Source organism: Artibeus jamaicensis, unplaced genomic scaffold (assembly GCF_021234435.1).
Source record: "Artibeus jamaicensis isolate MK-2021 breed Jamaican fruit bat unplaced genomic scaffold, CSHL_Jam_final scaffold_537, whole genome shotgun sequence".
NCBI lineage: Eukaryota > Metazoa > Chordata > Mammalia > Chiroptera > Phyllostomidae > Artibeus > Artibeus jamaicensis.
In genome coordinates, this window is record NW_026522047.1 from 44138176 (window position 1) to 44156278 (window position 18103).

At 38.7% G+C, this 18103-nt stretch overlaps 1 pseudogene; it reads right to left on the reverse strand.

Annotated features, from left to right (window-relative positions):
* Positions 1 to 14027: 14027 nt before the first annotated feature.
* On the reverse strand, positions 14028 to 17760 carry LOC128626357 (olfactory receptor 18-like; annotated as a pseudogene).
* Between the last annotated feature and the right edge of the window lie 343 nt (positions 17761 to 18103).

The following is an 18103-nucleotide window of genomic DNA, read 5'->3' on the forward strand; positions in this document are numbered from 1 at the left end:
AACAAATTCATAGAGGTAGAAGTAGAATAAAGGTTTCAATGCATAGGGGGTGAGAAGAATGGGGAGTTGGTGTTTAATAAGTATAGAGCTTCTCTTTGAAATGATAAAAATGTGTGGAAATAGACACTGGTGATGGTTTCATGATATTGTGAATATACTTATCACTACAAACTTGTATATTTAAAAATGGTTACACATGGGAGAAAAACCTGGCTGATCTCCGGAGGAAGACAGCTAATAGCCAACAGTGGCCCAGCATATAGAAAAATAGGAATCCAGAAATTGTAGTGGACACTGAAAGACCAGATGGTGAGGAGATGGTTGTAGGTCAATAAGGTCTTAGAGAACAGTGCACAGGCCACAGGCTGAGGCTGCCACCTATGCTGGGTGGCACCAGGGCCCAGGCCAGATCTGCAGAGGACTCTTTGGGAGCTGAGGGCTGGCAGCAAGGTCCTTGGGAGAGAGCTGGGTAATCAGCTCCCTCCCTACCTGGCTGGGCGCAGTTTGAAAACCACTGGAAGAGATCTGTTTGCTTAAAGTGTCAGAGAGAGAAATAGACACAAGGAAGCAAACAAGGGGGCTTTGATCACCCGTGGAGTCTGCGGTTGTCAGCTTGGGAGAATTGAGAGTCACCCTTGCATTTCCTGTAGCACTGGGAAAGGTTTGTGCCCAAGGTGGTGGGACCAGGAAAGCCTGGCTGGGAGCATGGGCCCGCACCCCAGCCCACCACAGTGACTCCCGGGGAAAGACTGTTCTTGGTCCGGATCTTGGGGGAATGCTGGTGAGGCAGCCTGAGTACATGGAGAAGGGAGAAAGGCCACACCAATCACCACTCAGACTGCTGCAGCCAGTGAGAGCAAAAAAACTGGTTTGGCCAGCTAGAAATCAAGAAGAGGGGTTTTTTTGTTTGTTTTTTAAATAATCTTTTATTTTTTTAACTTTATTATTGTTTTATGTTTCAATACTTTTACCTTCATTTTCCTTCTTTCTTCTATTATTCCTTCTTCCTTTCTTTCCAAACTTATCTCTTTTTCCTCCCTTCTACTGCCTTTCTTCTCCCCTCCCCCACCAAAAGTGAGACAAAAAAACTTGGAACTGCAAAAAGACCAGAGTTGGACCCAAAGAGGGGGCATCCCAACAGTAGAGACAGAGAGATAAATTTCACTTTGTTATAGCAGAAAAACTACAAGTTACTGCATATTTGTATTATTTTTCATTATTCTTACATCTTTTATTTTAATAGTATCTTTGTATTCCTCCTCTTTCTGTATAGTCTTCTTTGCCTTGGCTGGGTATGTTATATCACTTGACAGGTTTCCCCTGTCCCCTCATTCATAGTGGATTGCTAATTTACTGTCCTTTACTTCCCCTTGCTCCATTAGCACACTATTGAAGGTCCAATACTCCCTATGATATCTCATAGGTATTCTGTCATATGATTATTGCTCTAATATTATTGTACATAATAGCTGTTACATACTATTATAAATACTATACAACACCCCCCCAAATCTTAAGCCACTTCATTGTTTCCTGAACTATAATACTGTAGTAGTTAACTCTATTATCTCTCACACTACACCTATTTACCATCCTTTATTCTCACTTTACCTCAGAATCTGACCTCCCTCAACCTCACTGCTTTCTACATCCAACTCACAAAACTTCCCACCCCAAAAAGAGCCTTATCTTCTTTCCATCATTTCTACAAAGTAGCTAATTGGGTAGAAGATTATGATTATCACTATACATAGCCTAAGGATTTCCTATCTCTTCTCTACCAGCTGCTACAGTAAATATCACAGAATACTCTCCTGCTGTCATAAACCGTTTTGCCTACCCCTCCAACTGATCACACACACACAAAAAGAATAGGTGGAAGCAGTGAACACCAGGATACCCACTGGAAGAGGAAACCCAACAACAAAGGAACCACCAACAGATAACAACAAAAGAAGATGAAGAAGAGAGTGGAAACCACACAAACCTCAATCCAAGGCCTATCTGGAAATACAACTAAATAGTGGAGAAACTACCCAGGGCAAACAACTGAATAAGAGCAAAAGAGAATCCTCAAAACCCTGTTCACGCACAAAAAAAGCTTCAACAAAACCCACCCTCACCAGCACAACAAATTAAAACACGTAGTGGACAGAGGGACCATCAGTTCACCAGGTGGTGGGAAAGACCCACAAAAGAAATACCCCAAAACAACCAAAACCCAAAGACAAACAGAGCCAACATACAGGACAGCCCAAGACCAGAGAGCTGGGGAGATCAAGGAGACTACACCACTGAATCTCACAGGTATTATACCACAGAACTTCACACCATAAAACCAGGAAGCTAGAACAAATCCATTAAAGAAGCTGAAGCTAACAAGAAGAGGCTCACAAACAATCAGAAGACAAAGAAATAATCCACAAATGAAAGAAAAGGAGGAAGACTAAGAAAGAATGCTACATGAAACAGGCAAGTCAACTATTCGATATTGAATTCAAAGCACTGGTTATCAGGAAGTTCAAAGAGATCACAATGAGCTACCAGAAATTATAGGGGAGCTAAAATAAACTCACTGCAAACTATATCAACATGAAAAAGAAAATAGAAGCTACCAGCAAGGGCCAAGAGAAAATGAAGAATACAATTTCTAAACTGAAGAACACAGTAGAAGGAATCAAAAGCAGGGTGAAGCAGAAGACCGGATCGATGAGTTGGAGGACAAAGCAGAAAAAAATCTCCCAGAAAGAGCAAGAAAAGGAAAAGAGGCTCAGAAAGAATGAAGAGAAATTAAGAGAAATGCAAGACAATATGAAACATAATAACATCCGAATAACAGGAATATCAGGAGAAGAAGAACAAGAACAAGAGATAGAAAACCTATGTGAAAAAGTAATGAGGGAAAACTTCCCAAATTTGATGAGAGAAAAAGTCACACAAATCCAGGAATCACAGAGTCCCCATCAAGAGTAACCCAAAGAGGCCCACTTCAAGACACATCATCATTAACATGGCAAAATTCCAAGGTAAAGAGAGAATCTTAATGGCAGAAAGGGAGAAAAAGGAAGTAACAAACAAGGAAGCCCCAATAAGGTTAATACTGACTTCTCAATGGAAACGCTCCAAGCAAGAAGAGAATAACAAGAAATATTCCAAGTAATGAGAACCAGAGGCCTGCAACAATGGCTACTTTACCCAGCAAGGCTCTCAGTCAAGATACAAGGCCAAATAAACAGCTTCCAAGACAAATGAAGTCTAAAAGAACACAGCTCTGCCAGAGATGCTAAAAGGACTGCTATAAGAAAAGGAAGGAAGAGAGACAGAGAGAAACACAGGTACCAAAATGGCAATGAATAAGTACTTATCAATAATAACATTAAACATAAATGGATTAAATGCTCCAATCAAAAGATATAGAATAGCTGAATGGATAAGGAAGCATGACCCACACATATGCTGCCTACAAGAGACCCACCTCAGGACAAAAGACCATCACAAACTAAAAGTGAAAGGCTGGAAACAAATTTTCCAAGCAAACGGACAAGAAAAAAAAGTTGGGATAGCAATTCTCATATCAGACAAAATAGACTTCAAAAAAAGGGGTCATAAAGAGAGACCCAGAAGGTCACTGCATTATACTCAAGGGAAGAATCTACCAAGAAGACATTAACATCGTAAATATATATGCACCCAACCTAGGAGCACCCGAATATATAAAGAAAATCTTAGAGGACTTCAAGAAAGATATTGACAGCAACACAATTATAGTAGGGGATTTTAACACCCCACTGTCAAAAATGGACAGATCTTCCAAACAAAATATCAACAAAGATATAGTGGCATTGAACAATGTCCTAGATGAAATAGACTTAACTGATATATATAGAGCCCTTCATCCCAAAGAAGCTAAATACACATTCTTTTCAAATGCACAGGGAACATTTTCAAAGACAGACCACATGATAGGACACAAAACAACCCTCAAAAAATTTAAGAAAATTGAAATCATCCCAAGCATGTTCTCCGACCACAAAGGAATAAAACTGGAAACCAACCCCAAGAAAGAAGACATAAAATACTCAAAATTATGAAAATTAAATAACATGCTATTAAACAATGAATGGGTCAAGAATGAAATTATGGAAGAAATCAAAAAGTTCCTGGAAACAAATGAAAATGAACTCACAACAACCCATCACTTATGGGACAAAGTGAAGGCAGTCCTGACAGAAAAATTCATAGCAATACAGATCTATCTAAAAAAGATAGAAACATTTCAAATAAACAACCTACTCTTATTTCTACAAGAACTCAAGGAACAACAACAAAGATATCCCAGAGCAAGTAGAAAAATGGAAATAACCAAGAGCAGAATTAAATGACATAGAGACTAGAAGCACAATTCTAAGGATCAATGAATACAGGAGCTGGTTTTTTGAAAAGATAAACAAAATAGACAAGCTTTTAAGCAGGCTCATCACAAAAAGAAGAGAGAGGACCCAAATAAACACATTCGGAAATGAAAGAGGAGAGATTACCACTGACACCACAGAAATAGAAGGGATTGTAAGAAATTACTATGAAGAACTGCATGCCAAGGAATTTGAAAACCTAGGGGAAATGGACAAATTTCTAGAAAAATATAATCTTCCAAAACTTAATGAAGAAGAAGCAGAAAGCCTGAAAAGACCAATAACAGCAGATGAAATTTAAGCAGTAATTAAAAATCTTCCAACGCACAAAAGCCCTGGAACAGATGATTTCACAGGAAAATTCTACAAAGCATTTAAAGAAGAGCCAACCCCTATTCTTCACAGACTATTTCAAAAAACCCCAAATGATGGAAGACTCCCAAACTCTTTTAATGAAGCCAGCATCATCCTAATTCCAGTATCAGATAAAGACACAACAAAGAAAGAAAACTTCCAGTCAATATCGCTCATGAACATAGATGCTAAAATCCTCAACAAAATATTGACAAACTGCATCCAGCAGTACATTAAAAAGATCATACACCATGACCAAGTGGGATTCATCCCAGGGATGCAAGGATGGAACAATATTCACAAATCAGTAAACATAACACATCACATAAAAAAACGCATGAAATCACAAAAGAAAAAAAAACCCACTTGATCATATCAATAGGTTCCGAAAAAGCTTTTGATAAGGTACAACACCCATTCATAATTAAAAAAAAACACTCAGCAAAGTGGGAATACAGGGAGCATTCCTCAACATAATAAAGGCCATATATGAGAGACCTAAAGCCAACATCATACTCAATGGGCAAAAACTAAAAGCTTTGCCACTAAGATCAGGAACAAGACAAGGTTATCCACTTTCATGACTTCTATTTAATATGGTATTGGAAAATTAAGCCACAGCTATCAGACAAGAAAAGGAAATAAATTGCATCCAAATCAGAAAGGAAGAAACAAAACTATCACTGATTGCAGCTGAAATGATAGTGTACATGAAAAATTCTACAGACTACACCCAAAAACTGCTCGACCTAATAAATGAATTGGCAGAACAGCAGGATACAAAGTCAATATCCAGAAATCAAAGGCATTTTTGTATACCAACCATGAAACAGCAGAAGCAGAAATCAAAAAAATCCCATTCAATATAGCAAAAAATAAATAAAATACCTAGGAATAAACCTAACCAAGGAGGTAAAAGACCTGTATGCAGAAAACTACACAACACTGAAGAAAAAAATCAAGGAAGACACAAACAAATGGAAACATATACCTTGTTTATGGATTGGAAGAATTAACATCATCAAAATGTCCATACTACCCAAACAATTTACAGATTCAATGCAATACCTATTAAAGTACCAATGACATACTTCACAGACATAGAAAAAACACTTCAAAAATATATATGGAACCATAAATGACCCTGAATAGCACCTGCAATTTTGAGAAAGGAGAACAAAGTAGGAGGGATCACAGTACCTTATACCAAACTGTATTACAAGGCCACTGTAATCAAAACAGCCTCGTACTGGCATAAAAACAGGCACATAGACCAATGGAACAGAACAGAGAGCCCAGAAATCAACCCAACTCTCTACAGGCAATTAATATTTGACAAAGGGGCAGCAACATAAAATGAACTAAAAATAGTCCCTTCAACAAATGGTGTTAAGAGAACTGGACAGCTACATGCAAAAAAATGAAACTCAAGCACCAACTTACACCTTACACAAAAATAAATTCAAGGTGGATAAAAGACTTAAATATAAGCCGTGACACCATTAAAATCCTAGAGGAGAACATTGGCAAGAAAATCTCAGATATTTCATGCAGCAACATTGTTATCGATATGTCCCCTAGAGCAAGGGACATAAAGGAAAGAATAAACAAATGGGATCTCATCAAAACAAAAAGCTTCTGCATGGCTAAAGAAAGCAGTATTAAGATAAAAAGAGAATCAACTGTATGGAAAAACATATTTGCCAATGATACCTCAGACAAAGATGTAATTTCAAAATATACGAAGAACTTACGCAACTCCACTTTAAGAAGACAAGCAATCCAATAAAAAAATTGGCAAAGGACTTGAACAGACACTTCTCCAAGGAGGACATACAGAGGATCCAGAGGCACATGAAAAGATGCTCAATATCGCTAGTTATCAGAGAGATGCAAATTGGAACCATAATGAGATACCACTTCACACAGGTCAGAATGGCCATCATAAACAAAGCAACAAACATCAAGTGTTGGAGAGGCTATGGAGAAAAGGGGACCCTAATCTATCGTTGGTGGGATTGCAGACTGGTACAACCATTATGGAAAACAGTATGGAATTTTCTCAGAAAACTAAAAATGAATATGCCTTGTGACCCAGCAATTCCACTGTTAGGAGTATATCCTAAGAACACTGAAACACCAATCCAAAAGAACCTATGCGTCCCAATGTTCATAGTAGCACAATTTACAATACCCAAGAGTTGGAAGCAACCTAGGTGCCCATCAGTAAATGAATGGATCAAAAAAATTGGTACATATATACAATGGAATTTTATGCAACAGGCAGACAGTGACCAGAGAGGACAGGGGAGGGAATTTCAGGGGAAAAGGGGAAAGGATTCACAGGAACTAGTATAAAGGACACATGCACAACAACTAAGGTGGGTGAAAATAGGAGGGAGGTGGGGAGCACCTGGTGGGTGGGCTGGGATGGGACTAAAGACAGAAAACTGTACTTGAAGAACAATTAAATTTAAAAATTTTTAAATTATGGTACATACACACAATGAAATTTTATGCAGCAGAAAGAAAGAGGGAGCTCCTACCCTTTGCAACAGCATGGATGGAACTGGAAAGCATTATGCTGAGTGAAATAAGCCAGGCAGTGAAAGACAAATACCATATGATCTCACCTTTAACAGGAAGCTAAACAATAAAACAAGCAAGCAAGCAAAATATATTCAAAGAAACTGAAATAGAGAACAGGCTGACAGTGGCTAGAGAGGAAAGGGAAGGAAATTTCAGGGGGAAAAGAGGAAGAATTTTCAGGAAATTGTATAAGAGACACATGGACAATAACGAAGCTGGGCAGAAATGGGAGGGAGGGAAGGATTACCTGGTGGGTGGGCTAGGATGGGAGGAAAAGAGAAAAACTGTACTTGAACAACAATTAAATTTAAAAAATGGTTAAAATGGCACATATAAATAACACTTTATCTATATAAACATACATAGCTATGATTAAAAAATACAAACAAGTAAAATAAATAAAGTAAAAATAAATTAAATTGCAATTCTCTTTTAAATGCAGAATCTGGGGCTCTCCCTCTGGAGATGTTGACAAGATGAGTCTAAGAAAAATATAAGTCTGGAAAGATATATATTAACAAGAGTCTCATTCTAGGGACAATATTCGGTTTGGAGTTTGTTGTTTCAGAAATAATTGACATGCAACATTATATTAGTTTTTGGTGTACAACATAATGATTCAGTATTTGTATATATTGCAAATGATCTCCCCAATAAGTCCATTTACCATCTTGGACCTTACATTCTTACAGAAATTTCTCTCTCATAATGAGAACTTTTAAGATATACCCTCCTGGCAACTTTCAAACATTCAATACAGCATTAACTATAGTTACCATGTCATATATTACATCCCATGACTTATTCATTTTTTGTCTTGAATTTTGGACCTTTCTATCCTCTGCTTTCTCCTCCCACTTTGGTTTTTATACCTAAGAAGACTGACAATACTAACAGCCTCCATTGTAGTTAGGGGCATTACGGAATAGCAAGTGTAGAAAAACACTTCTAACAAGAAAAAAATAGAACACTGGAGATCACTGTATGGTTTTATGCTATTCCTTGTCCCTGGTTATAGGACCTATCCCTCTGTGCCTGGTTATAGGACTTCATACACCTGGGGTGAAGAGAGGAGAAAGTAGGTGGGCTGTGAATGAGTGCACCCATGTTTCCTGCCCCATTCCGAGCAGCACCCTGTGTGAGTGCCAAATCCAACTCTCATCCTTTCATCTTCTCAGAGTGCTGGCCATCTGTATAAAGTGGCCATAAAGATTCAATTCGCATCTCTGATTATTGGGTTTGGTAGAGACAGGCAGCCTGAACACCAGTGTCTTTTCTTGTTTCAGTACCTAAAGACAAAATGAATAAATAAAACAAAAGCAAACTCATAGATACAGAAAATAAACAGGTTGTTTCCAAGTAAAAGAATGATTAGAGGACTGGGTGAAAAAGGTGAAGTAATTAACAAATACAAATGGTAGGTACAAAATACATAGGGGGAGGTTAAGAATAGTATAGGAAATGTAGAAGCTAAAGAATTATATGTACAACCCATGGGCATGAGCTAAGGGGCTGGGGGATGTGGGTGAGAGAGAGGTGCAGGGCAGAGGAGAATAAATGGGGGAAAATGAGACAACTGTAATGACATACTCAATAAAATATATTTTAAAAAACAAATACAAGCTCATAGTTACTACTAAATAGTCATGAGGATATAACATAGCACTGGAAACATAGAAATATAGAAAATATAGTCAACATTATAGGAACTGTTGGTGATTAATTATGGATGGGGGCATCACTTCATAAATTATATTAATATCTAACCACTATGTTGTACACCTGAAATTAACATAAAAATAATATTGAATATCAACTGTGATTAAGAAATGTTTTTGAAAAAACATGTACCTATGAAAAGTCCTTCCCCATTCCCACACTGCCCCTACCCCAGACAACTGTTAATCTACTTTCTCTCTCTATGGATTTGTGTCTGTTGAAAACCACCCTGCCTTGATCCAAAAGCTGAAACCCCCCATGGCTAAGGCTAAGTGAGACACCTTGAGACCCTAAGCCACTAAGGAGAAAAAGCTTATCTCCCTGGCGGTGGTGCCACCTCTGCCCCCTTTACTTCACCCTGCCTGGCCCTGAATGGATGATCAGTTAGCCAATGATGGATAAGATTCCTTAAAGAAGTGATGACCTAAGACAGGCATGGTCATGAGGGGGCCCTCAGAGAAGGATTGGGGGTGGTATAGAAAAAGGGGGAGATGGACCCAGCTTTGACATAGCCTGAATCCTCATTCTGTCTGCAAGAAGTCTCCTAATCTCTTGACTGGCTTACTTCCCTTGCCTGACTTAAGCCTGAAACAATACTGGAGGTGGTTGTGGCCCTGTGCTGGAAAGCACGGGTTCCCTGAAGGAATCAGGCCTAAGAAAGACTGTGTAAAATCCTGTGAAACCTGCTTTGCTAATACTCTCAATTTAAATGATAAGAGTCCAAGCGTAAAACAAGTTTGTTTCCCTAAAGTTTCATGGCCCTTTAGCTATCTGACCCTGACACAAAATAAGCCCCCATAGTTCTTTAAATGTTATCTATTGTTTGATCATTACTGCCTGACAATGATTGATGAGCTTTACGTATACGCCCTGTACTCCTGTGCAAAAGAAAACTAGTAACAGCCTGTTGAGGAACAGACTCCTGGCCCTTCTCCTTTGAGAGATTTGCCACCTTTCCTCCCCAAGCAGATCATGTCTTGGTAGACTTATTCTCTTTCCTGGTGGATGTGGGGTGGGGAGGTGGGCCTGTGCATGTGCAGCACCCCCAAAGCCTCTTCTGGAAATTTTATATAAGTAGAATCATACCATTTTAGAAATCCTCCTGCCTTTTCTTTCAGTGGAGTTGAGTTCAACCTCTCCCTTACTGCAATCATCTTTGCCCCCACTGTATAGTCTTAAGTAAACTCCTCCCTACCTGTTTGATGATGTCTCATGTAATTTCTCTTTGCTATATTCAAGAGCTATTAAGAAAATATCTTTATAACAAATTTCTACCAAAGAATCTTTATAGCAGTGAAAGTTAAGAGTGTCATCCCTGTTTATGCCCAAAATACCACATTTCACAAAAAACTTTGGATTGGAAGAGGACCAAAACTTATTTACTTCAGGACCCAAATCACTTTAATTTAGAACAGAGTAGTTGAGGCAACCTGGTACAAATATTTTCTTTTATAATACTCAAAACATGTGAGTTCACTCCGAAGGTAATGACAATACAGGAGGAAAGCGGACTAACTGGATGAAGAAAATATCAAAAGAATTTAGATGGGTGTTCAGGCATCTTAAGTGCAGTATTTAAATGAAGACTTGAGTAACAAAGAGAAAGATCATTCTAGACATAGGTAATTAAGTTTAATGGTCTTCAGGTTACAAAGAACATGGTTTGTTGAAGAACAACAAGAAAAAGCATATGGGTAAACAAACTGAGCATGCAACAAAATCACTTGTAATGAGTTCCAGCTGCAGAGGTTCTGATTCTCCAGGTCTTGAGCAGGGCCTGAAATTTAGCACATATAAGATCCCAGGGTAATTCCATTAAATGGACCAGTGACCAGTGATGGAGTTTGAAAGGAATAGAAGACATTAAACCATGAAGGGTTTATATACCTTAGCAAGGAGTTCTGATTACACCTAGAACAAAAACAAAAACAAAAACTGGCTTCCATGTAAAAGGAAAGAAAGTGAACAGTCATAAGCCTTTTTGGACACTCTTGCAAGAGTAGAAAATACAAATCACCAGAAAATCTGAACAGCTATACATTCATGAATTTTGAGAGAGGAAACAAGAAGTGAGTTAAGTAGTATGTCAGCCAGCTTGCAATTAAAGGTCCTTCCAGTGTTTGAGGTCACCCATCTGTGCATCTCCATGTTCTAAGGACAAGACTTGGAATGTTCCTCAGGTCTTCAGACACCTCCTCTTCCCAGGAGGACAGCAATGTCCTTAGTGTTAAACACTCTCATGTTCTCAATGCCTTCTGAACCTCAACAACTGAAATCTGGGGAACCAGACCAAATGTGGAACAAAATGAGGGACAGATTGGACTATGTGGCCTCTAGAAATCTCAAGAAGATGACACAGGCCAAATAAATTATCATCCTTAACTCATATTTTATTTACACTCTAAGGTTTAATATTTTAAAATAAACATTTTTGAAGTATAATGCTCATGAACATTTTATTATCTCTAAATCTGTTCTTCCTCTGTATCAGGCATTTCTGAGTTTGGATTTCTAGATTCATTAAGATTTTCTATGGGGACTCACCTACTGACCCAATATTTCTTTATCTCTACTCCTCGAATTTTTCCATCACTGAGCCAGCCACTGGGCTTGTAATTTATAAATTATTCCTGACTATTGAAGACAACTACTTTGGAACTGTCTTAACATTATCCCAAAATAATTTTATTAGTAAGTACATATCCCAAGCTGGCTTCCTCACAAAGAGACTCAGAGACAGTGATGAACATGCAGGAAGATTACCAGGTAGCACTCCTGGACTCAACACCTGGGAAAGAGGAGATGCATGGGAATGAATTTGTCCTCACTTACACAGAGAAATGACCTTTTTGCAGGTCCTGGGAGTTTACCCTTACGCCCTTGAAATTTAGCTAGTGAGAGAACTGATTGGTTATTGTGGAGGACTCCATGGACCATACTTGATAATTTATGCTAATGAGATGACTGAAGATGGCAATGGGTTGTGCCAAAGAGACCAAGCATGTATTGAAGTGTTGGTGCTTCAGGGGAACTGAAGGCAGCCCAGTGAATGGGGAAGAAGGCTGGAGAGTGAGTTCAACCAAGTGGGAAATCATTCAATTTATCCCACCAATGAAATGAAGCCTCAGTAAAATCTCTGGACACTAAAGCTCATGTGCGCTACCTGGTTAGCAAGACTCTGAGTGTTGTCTCACATTGTGGTCAGGATGAGGTAATGGATGTGAACCTCCTGGGCAGAGGACAACAATAAGGTTCATCTATGGGACCTTTCAGATATTTCCCCATGTGTATCTTTTTTTAAAAAAGTATTTTATTTATTTATCTTTAGAGGGGAAGGGAAGGAGAGAGGGAGAGAAATATCAATGTATGGTTGCCTCTCATGTGTCACCTGCTGGGAACTGGCCTGCAACCCAGGCATGTGCCCTGACTGGGAATCAAACCATGATCATCTGGTTCACAGGCTCAGGCTCAATCCACTGAGATACACCAGCCAGGGTGTTCTTTAACTAGTCCTGTTTGTATTCTTTTGCTATAAGAAAAGTGTAATCATAAGTCTACCACTATCTTAAGTTCTGTGACTCGTTCTGGTGAATTATTGAACCTGAGGGAATTTCCTTGCTTTGAGTCATTCTAGAAAATCATTGAAAGTAAGAGAGTCTCTTTACTGTGGCCAGCTAATTTAAGTGAAGGTGATCTGGGGACTCCTGAATGTGTGGCTGGTATGTTAAGTAAAGACAGTCCTGCATAGACTGTTCCCTCACTGTGTGGTTTGGCAAACACTTTGTAGCAACCAAGGACAGTGCAAAAATCAAGCCAAGTTGAAGCCCATCAAAGGCCTCCTAAAATCACCAGGGAGCTCTGGATCCAGGATGAATCTTTGTAGTTGGCTGGAAACAGTGCCAAGAAGCCAAATATCATGGGATGTGGGCAGCTGCAGAAGGGGCATGACTTTGGTTATGGTGCCTCTCTGCAGTTGAGGCAGGACCCTGTGAAAGCTGATGCTGAGGGCTGAGTGGTAAATTCGGCATTTGGAGCAACGTGTCCCTCATCTCTAGTAAGACATCATTATTTACATAGTAAAATAATCTAATGGAAAATTTCCCATCTTAACCATTTTAAGTGTCCTGTTCAGTGACATTAAGTACATTCACATTGCTGTACCACCACCATCACCATCCATCTCCACAAGCCTTTTCATCTTGCAAACATGAAACTCGTTATTTCCCAATTAAATGTTACCTCCCTGTTTCCTCCTCTCCTGTCCCCTAACAACCAATATTCTACTTTATGTCTTATGGATTTCACTACTCTAGGTGCCTCACATAAGTGAAATTATACACTATTTGTCCTTTCATGTCTGGCTGTGAAATTGATGAGGAGGTGTTACATGGAATAGGAAAGAGAATTATCAGAATATTGGAAACCATACAACCCAGTTTTTCTACAAATGTCCGGTTGATAAGCATTTACACAAAGTCAGTATTAATGCCATCCCATCTCAATTTCAAAATACCTTGAATTGGAAAAGAAATTAAATACTCTATCTTCTCAAACATCTGATCATGATCTCGAAGAAGCAAAAATATGGAAAAATAAAGAAGAAGCATAGGAAAACTATAGAAAGAATAAATACCAAACAGGAGAGAACTTTGATTTTTTATAATGATACAATCACAACAATCAGGACCAAGAGTCCTGGGTAATGCACAGGAAAGTGAGAGGAGTATACTAATGGGCTGGGCATAATCCTGGAGGGACTCTCATTGAAGTACAGAGTACAAACAACCTCTGAATCCATTACAGCTGTGGTAAGAGGAAAAGCTGTAGAGAGAGAGCAGATCCATATGGGTACAAATACACCATGAGACTGCGAGTTCAGAGTTTCTTGTTACACATGTTTCATTTTGCTACTATTTGCAGTCTATGAGCCCGAAAAGATCCATACGTATAAAACTAAGCTATTCTTCTGATCACCCTCCATAGAGCACTCTTGATGTCCCTATTCCTCAGGCTGTAGACAAAAAGGATCAGCATGGGGATGACAACAGTGTACATCACTGAGGCTACTGCACCCTTCCTCAGGGAGGATGACACGGTGGAACTGAGGTACACACCAATGCCTGTTCCATAAAATAAACAAACAACTGACAGATGAGAGCCACAGGTAGAGAAGGCCCTATACTTCCCCCCTGATGATGGGACTCTCAAAATGGAGGAAACAATTCATGTATATGAAAAAAGGATCGCTGAAAGTGGAACACCACTGATGATGACCCCAATAAAATATGTCAATATATTATTGGTGGAGGTGTCAGAACAGTCAAGGTTGAGAAGTTGAGAAGCATCACAAAAGAAATGAAGAATTTCCACATATGCACAGAAGGTAAGTCATGACACCATCAAGTAGTGCAGCAGGGAGACCAAAAGGCTGATTAAAAGTGACAGCAGAACACACAAGCCACAGAGGCAGGGCTTCATGATGACCAGGTAGTGTAGAGGCTAACAAATGGCCACCAAGTGGTCATAGGCCATCACAGCCAGTAGTAGACTCTCCAAACTTCCAAATAGAGAAAAAACCGTGACCTGAGTTAGCCAGGGACAAATTGGAAAGGAAGAAGTATGTAAGTGTATGAAGGTAGGAGTCAGATCTGACAGCCAAAATGATGAGCAGATTTCCCAGCATGGTCACCAAGTACATGGCCAGGAACAGCCCAAACAGAAGAGGCTGCAGCTCTGGATCATCTGACAGTCCCAGGAGGAAGAACTGGAAGTCACTTGTTTTATTCTGTGGTACTATGCAGATGGGGCACAGTTTGAAAAAGAAGAGAGTGTTGAATAATTAAAACAAGTGTACATCATTACCAAGTGGGATTCATCCCAGGGATGCAAGGATGGTTCAATATTCTCAAATCAGTAAATGTAATACATCACATAAACAAAAGCAAAGACAAAAATCACATGATCATATCAATAGATGCTGAAAAAGCATTTGATAAGGTACTGCACCCAGTAATGATAAAAACACCCAGCAAAGTGGGAATAGACGGAGCGTTCCTCAACATAATAAAGGCCATATATGAGAGACCTACAACCACCATCATACTCAATGAGCAAAAACTCAAAGCTTTTCCACTATGATCAGGAGCAAGACAAGGTTGTTCACTTTCATGACTTCTATTTAATATGGTATTGGAAGATTTAGCCATAGAGATCAGACAAGAAAAGAAAATAAAAGGCATCCAAATCAGAAAGGAGGAAACAAAACTGTCACTGTTTGCAGCTGAAATGATAGTGAATGATAGTGTACATGAAAAATTCTATAGACTCCACTCAAAAACTGCTCAACCTAATAAATGAATTGGCAAAACAGCAGAATACAAAGTCAATATCCAGAAATCAAAGATGTTCTTGTATACCAACCATGAAACAAGCAGAAGCAGTAATCAAGATAAAAATACCATCCCATATAGCAAAAAGAAAAATAAAATACTTAGAAATAAACCTAACCAATGAGGTGAAAGACCTGTATGCACAAAACTATACAACACTGAAGAAAGAAATGAAGGAAGACACAAACAAATGGAAACATATACCATGTTCATGGATTGCAAGAATTAATATCGTCAAAATTTTCATACTACCCAAAGCAATCTAGAGATTCAATGCAATACCTATTAAAGTACAGATGGCATATTTCAGAGACATAGAACAAACACTTCAAAAATTTATATGGAACCATAAATGACCCCAAATAGCAGCCACAATTTTCAGAAAGAAGAGCAAAATAGGAGGGATCACAATTCCTGATACCACACTGTATTACAAGGCCACTATAATCAAAACAGCCTGGTACTGGCATCAAAACATGCACATAAACCAATGGAACAGAACAGAAAGCCCAGAAATAAACCCAAGTCTCAAGAGTCAATTAATATTTGACAAAGGGGGCAGCAACACAAAATGGAGTAAAAATAGTCTCTTCAACAAATAGTATTGGGAGAACTGGACAGCTACATGCAAAACAGTGAAATTCGATTATCAACTTACACCACACAAAAAATAAATTCAAGGTGGATAAAAGACTTAAATATAAGCTATGATACCATTAAATTTGTAGAGGAGTACATAGGCAGGGAAATCTCAGATATTTCACGCAGCAACATTTTTACTGATATGTCCCCTAGAGCAAGGGACATAAAGGAAAGAATAGTCAAATGGGATCTCATCAAAATAAAAAGCTTCTGCCTGGCTAAAGAAAACAGTATTGAATTAAAAAGACAACCAACTGTATGGGAAAACATATTTGCCAATGATACCTCAGACAAAGGTTTAATCTCCAAAATATATAAAGAACTTACAAGACCCCACTCTAAGAAGACATCTAACCCAATTAAAAAATGGGAAAAGGACTTGAACAGACACTTCTCCAAGGAGGACATACAGAATATCCAGAGACACATGAAGAGATGCTCAATATCGTTAGCTATCAGAGAGATGCAAATTAAAACCACAATGAGATACCACTTTACACCAGTCAGGATGGCTATCATAAACAAAGCAACAAACAACAAATGTTGGAGAGGGTGTGGGGAAAAAGGGTCCTTAGTTCACTGTTGGTGGGATTGCAGACTGGTACAACCATTACGGAAAACAGTATGGAATTTTCTCAGAAAAATGAAAATTGACCTGCCTTTTGACCCAGCACTTCCACTGCTAGGATTATATCCCAAGCATCCTAAAACATCAATTTCAAAGAACCTATGCACCACAGTGTTCATAGCAGCGCAATTTACAATATCCAAGAGTTGGAAGCAACCTAGGTGCCCATCAGTAAATGAATGGATCAAAAAATTGTGGTACATATACACAATGGAATTCTATGCAGCAGAGAGAAAGGAGCTACTACCTTTTGCAACAACGTGGATGGAACTGGAAAGCATTATGCTGTGTGAAATAGGCCAGGTGTTGAAAGACAAACATCATATGATCTCACCTTTAACAGGAAGCTAAACAACAAAACAAACAAGCAAACAGAATAAAAACAGACACTGAAATAGAGGACAAGGGGACAGTGACCAGAGGGAAGAGGGAAGGGAATTTAAGGGGGAAAAGGGGGAGGGATTTGGAGGAACAAATATGAAGGACACAGGGACGAGAACTAAGGGGGGTGGAAATGGGAGGGAGGCGGGAACACAGGGCGGGGGTGCGGCTGGGCTGGGAGAAATAGACAAAAAACTGTACTTGAAAAATAACTAAATAAAATAAAAATAAAAATAAAAACTAAATAAAATTATATTTAAAAAATTAAAATTAAAAATAAATAAATAAGGGTTTATAGACCTTGGCAATGAGTTTTGATTACACCTAAAACAAAAAAACAAAAACTGGCTTCCATGTAAAAGGGAAGAAACTGAACATTCAGAAGCCTTTTAGGACACTTTTGCAAGAGCAGGAAAATAAATCACCAGCAAATTGGAACAGCTAAACTCTCACAAATTTTGAGAGAGGGAACAGGAAGAACATTAAGTGGGATGTCACCCAGCTTGCAGTTAAAGGCCCTTCTACTCCTTGAAGTCACCTGTCTCTGCACCTCCATGTTCTAATAGACAAGATTTGGTACATTTCTCAGTCATCTGATACCTTTTACCAAGAGGACAGCAATATCCTTAGTATTAGACACTGTCATATTCTCAGTGCCTTCTGAACCTAAACAACAGGAATCAGGTGAACCTGACAAAACTTGGAACAAAAAGCATGGCCAGTGGGTGCCTCTGATTGGAACTTAGGGCCTCTGAAAATTTCAAGAAGATGACACAGGCAAAATAAATTATCATCCTTAACTCACATTATATTTATACTCTAAGGCTTAATATTTTAAATAAATATTTTTGAAGTATAATGCTCATGCAGATGTTATTATCTCAAACTGTATTCTCCCTTTATATCAAGTATTTCTGAAATTGGATTTCTAGATTGATTATGATTTTCTATGGGGACCTATGAGGCAAGCACTGGAATTGTAACTTATA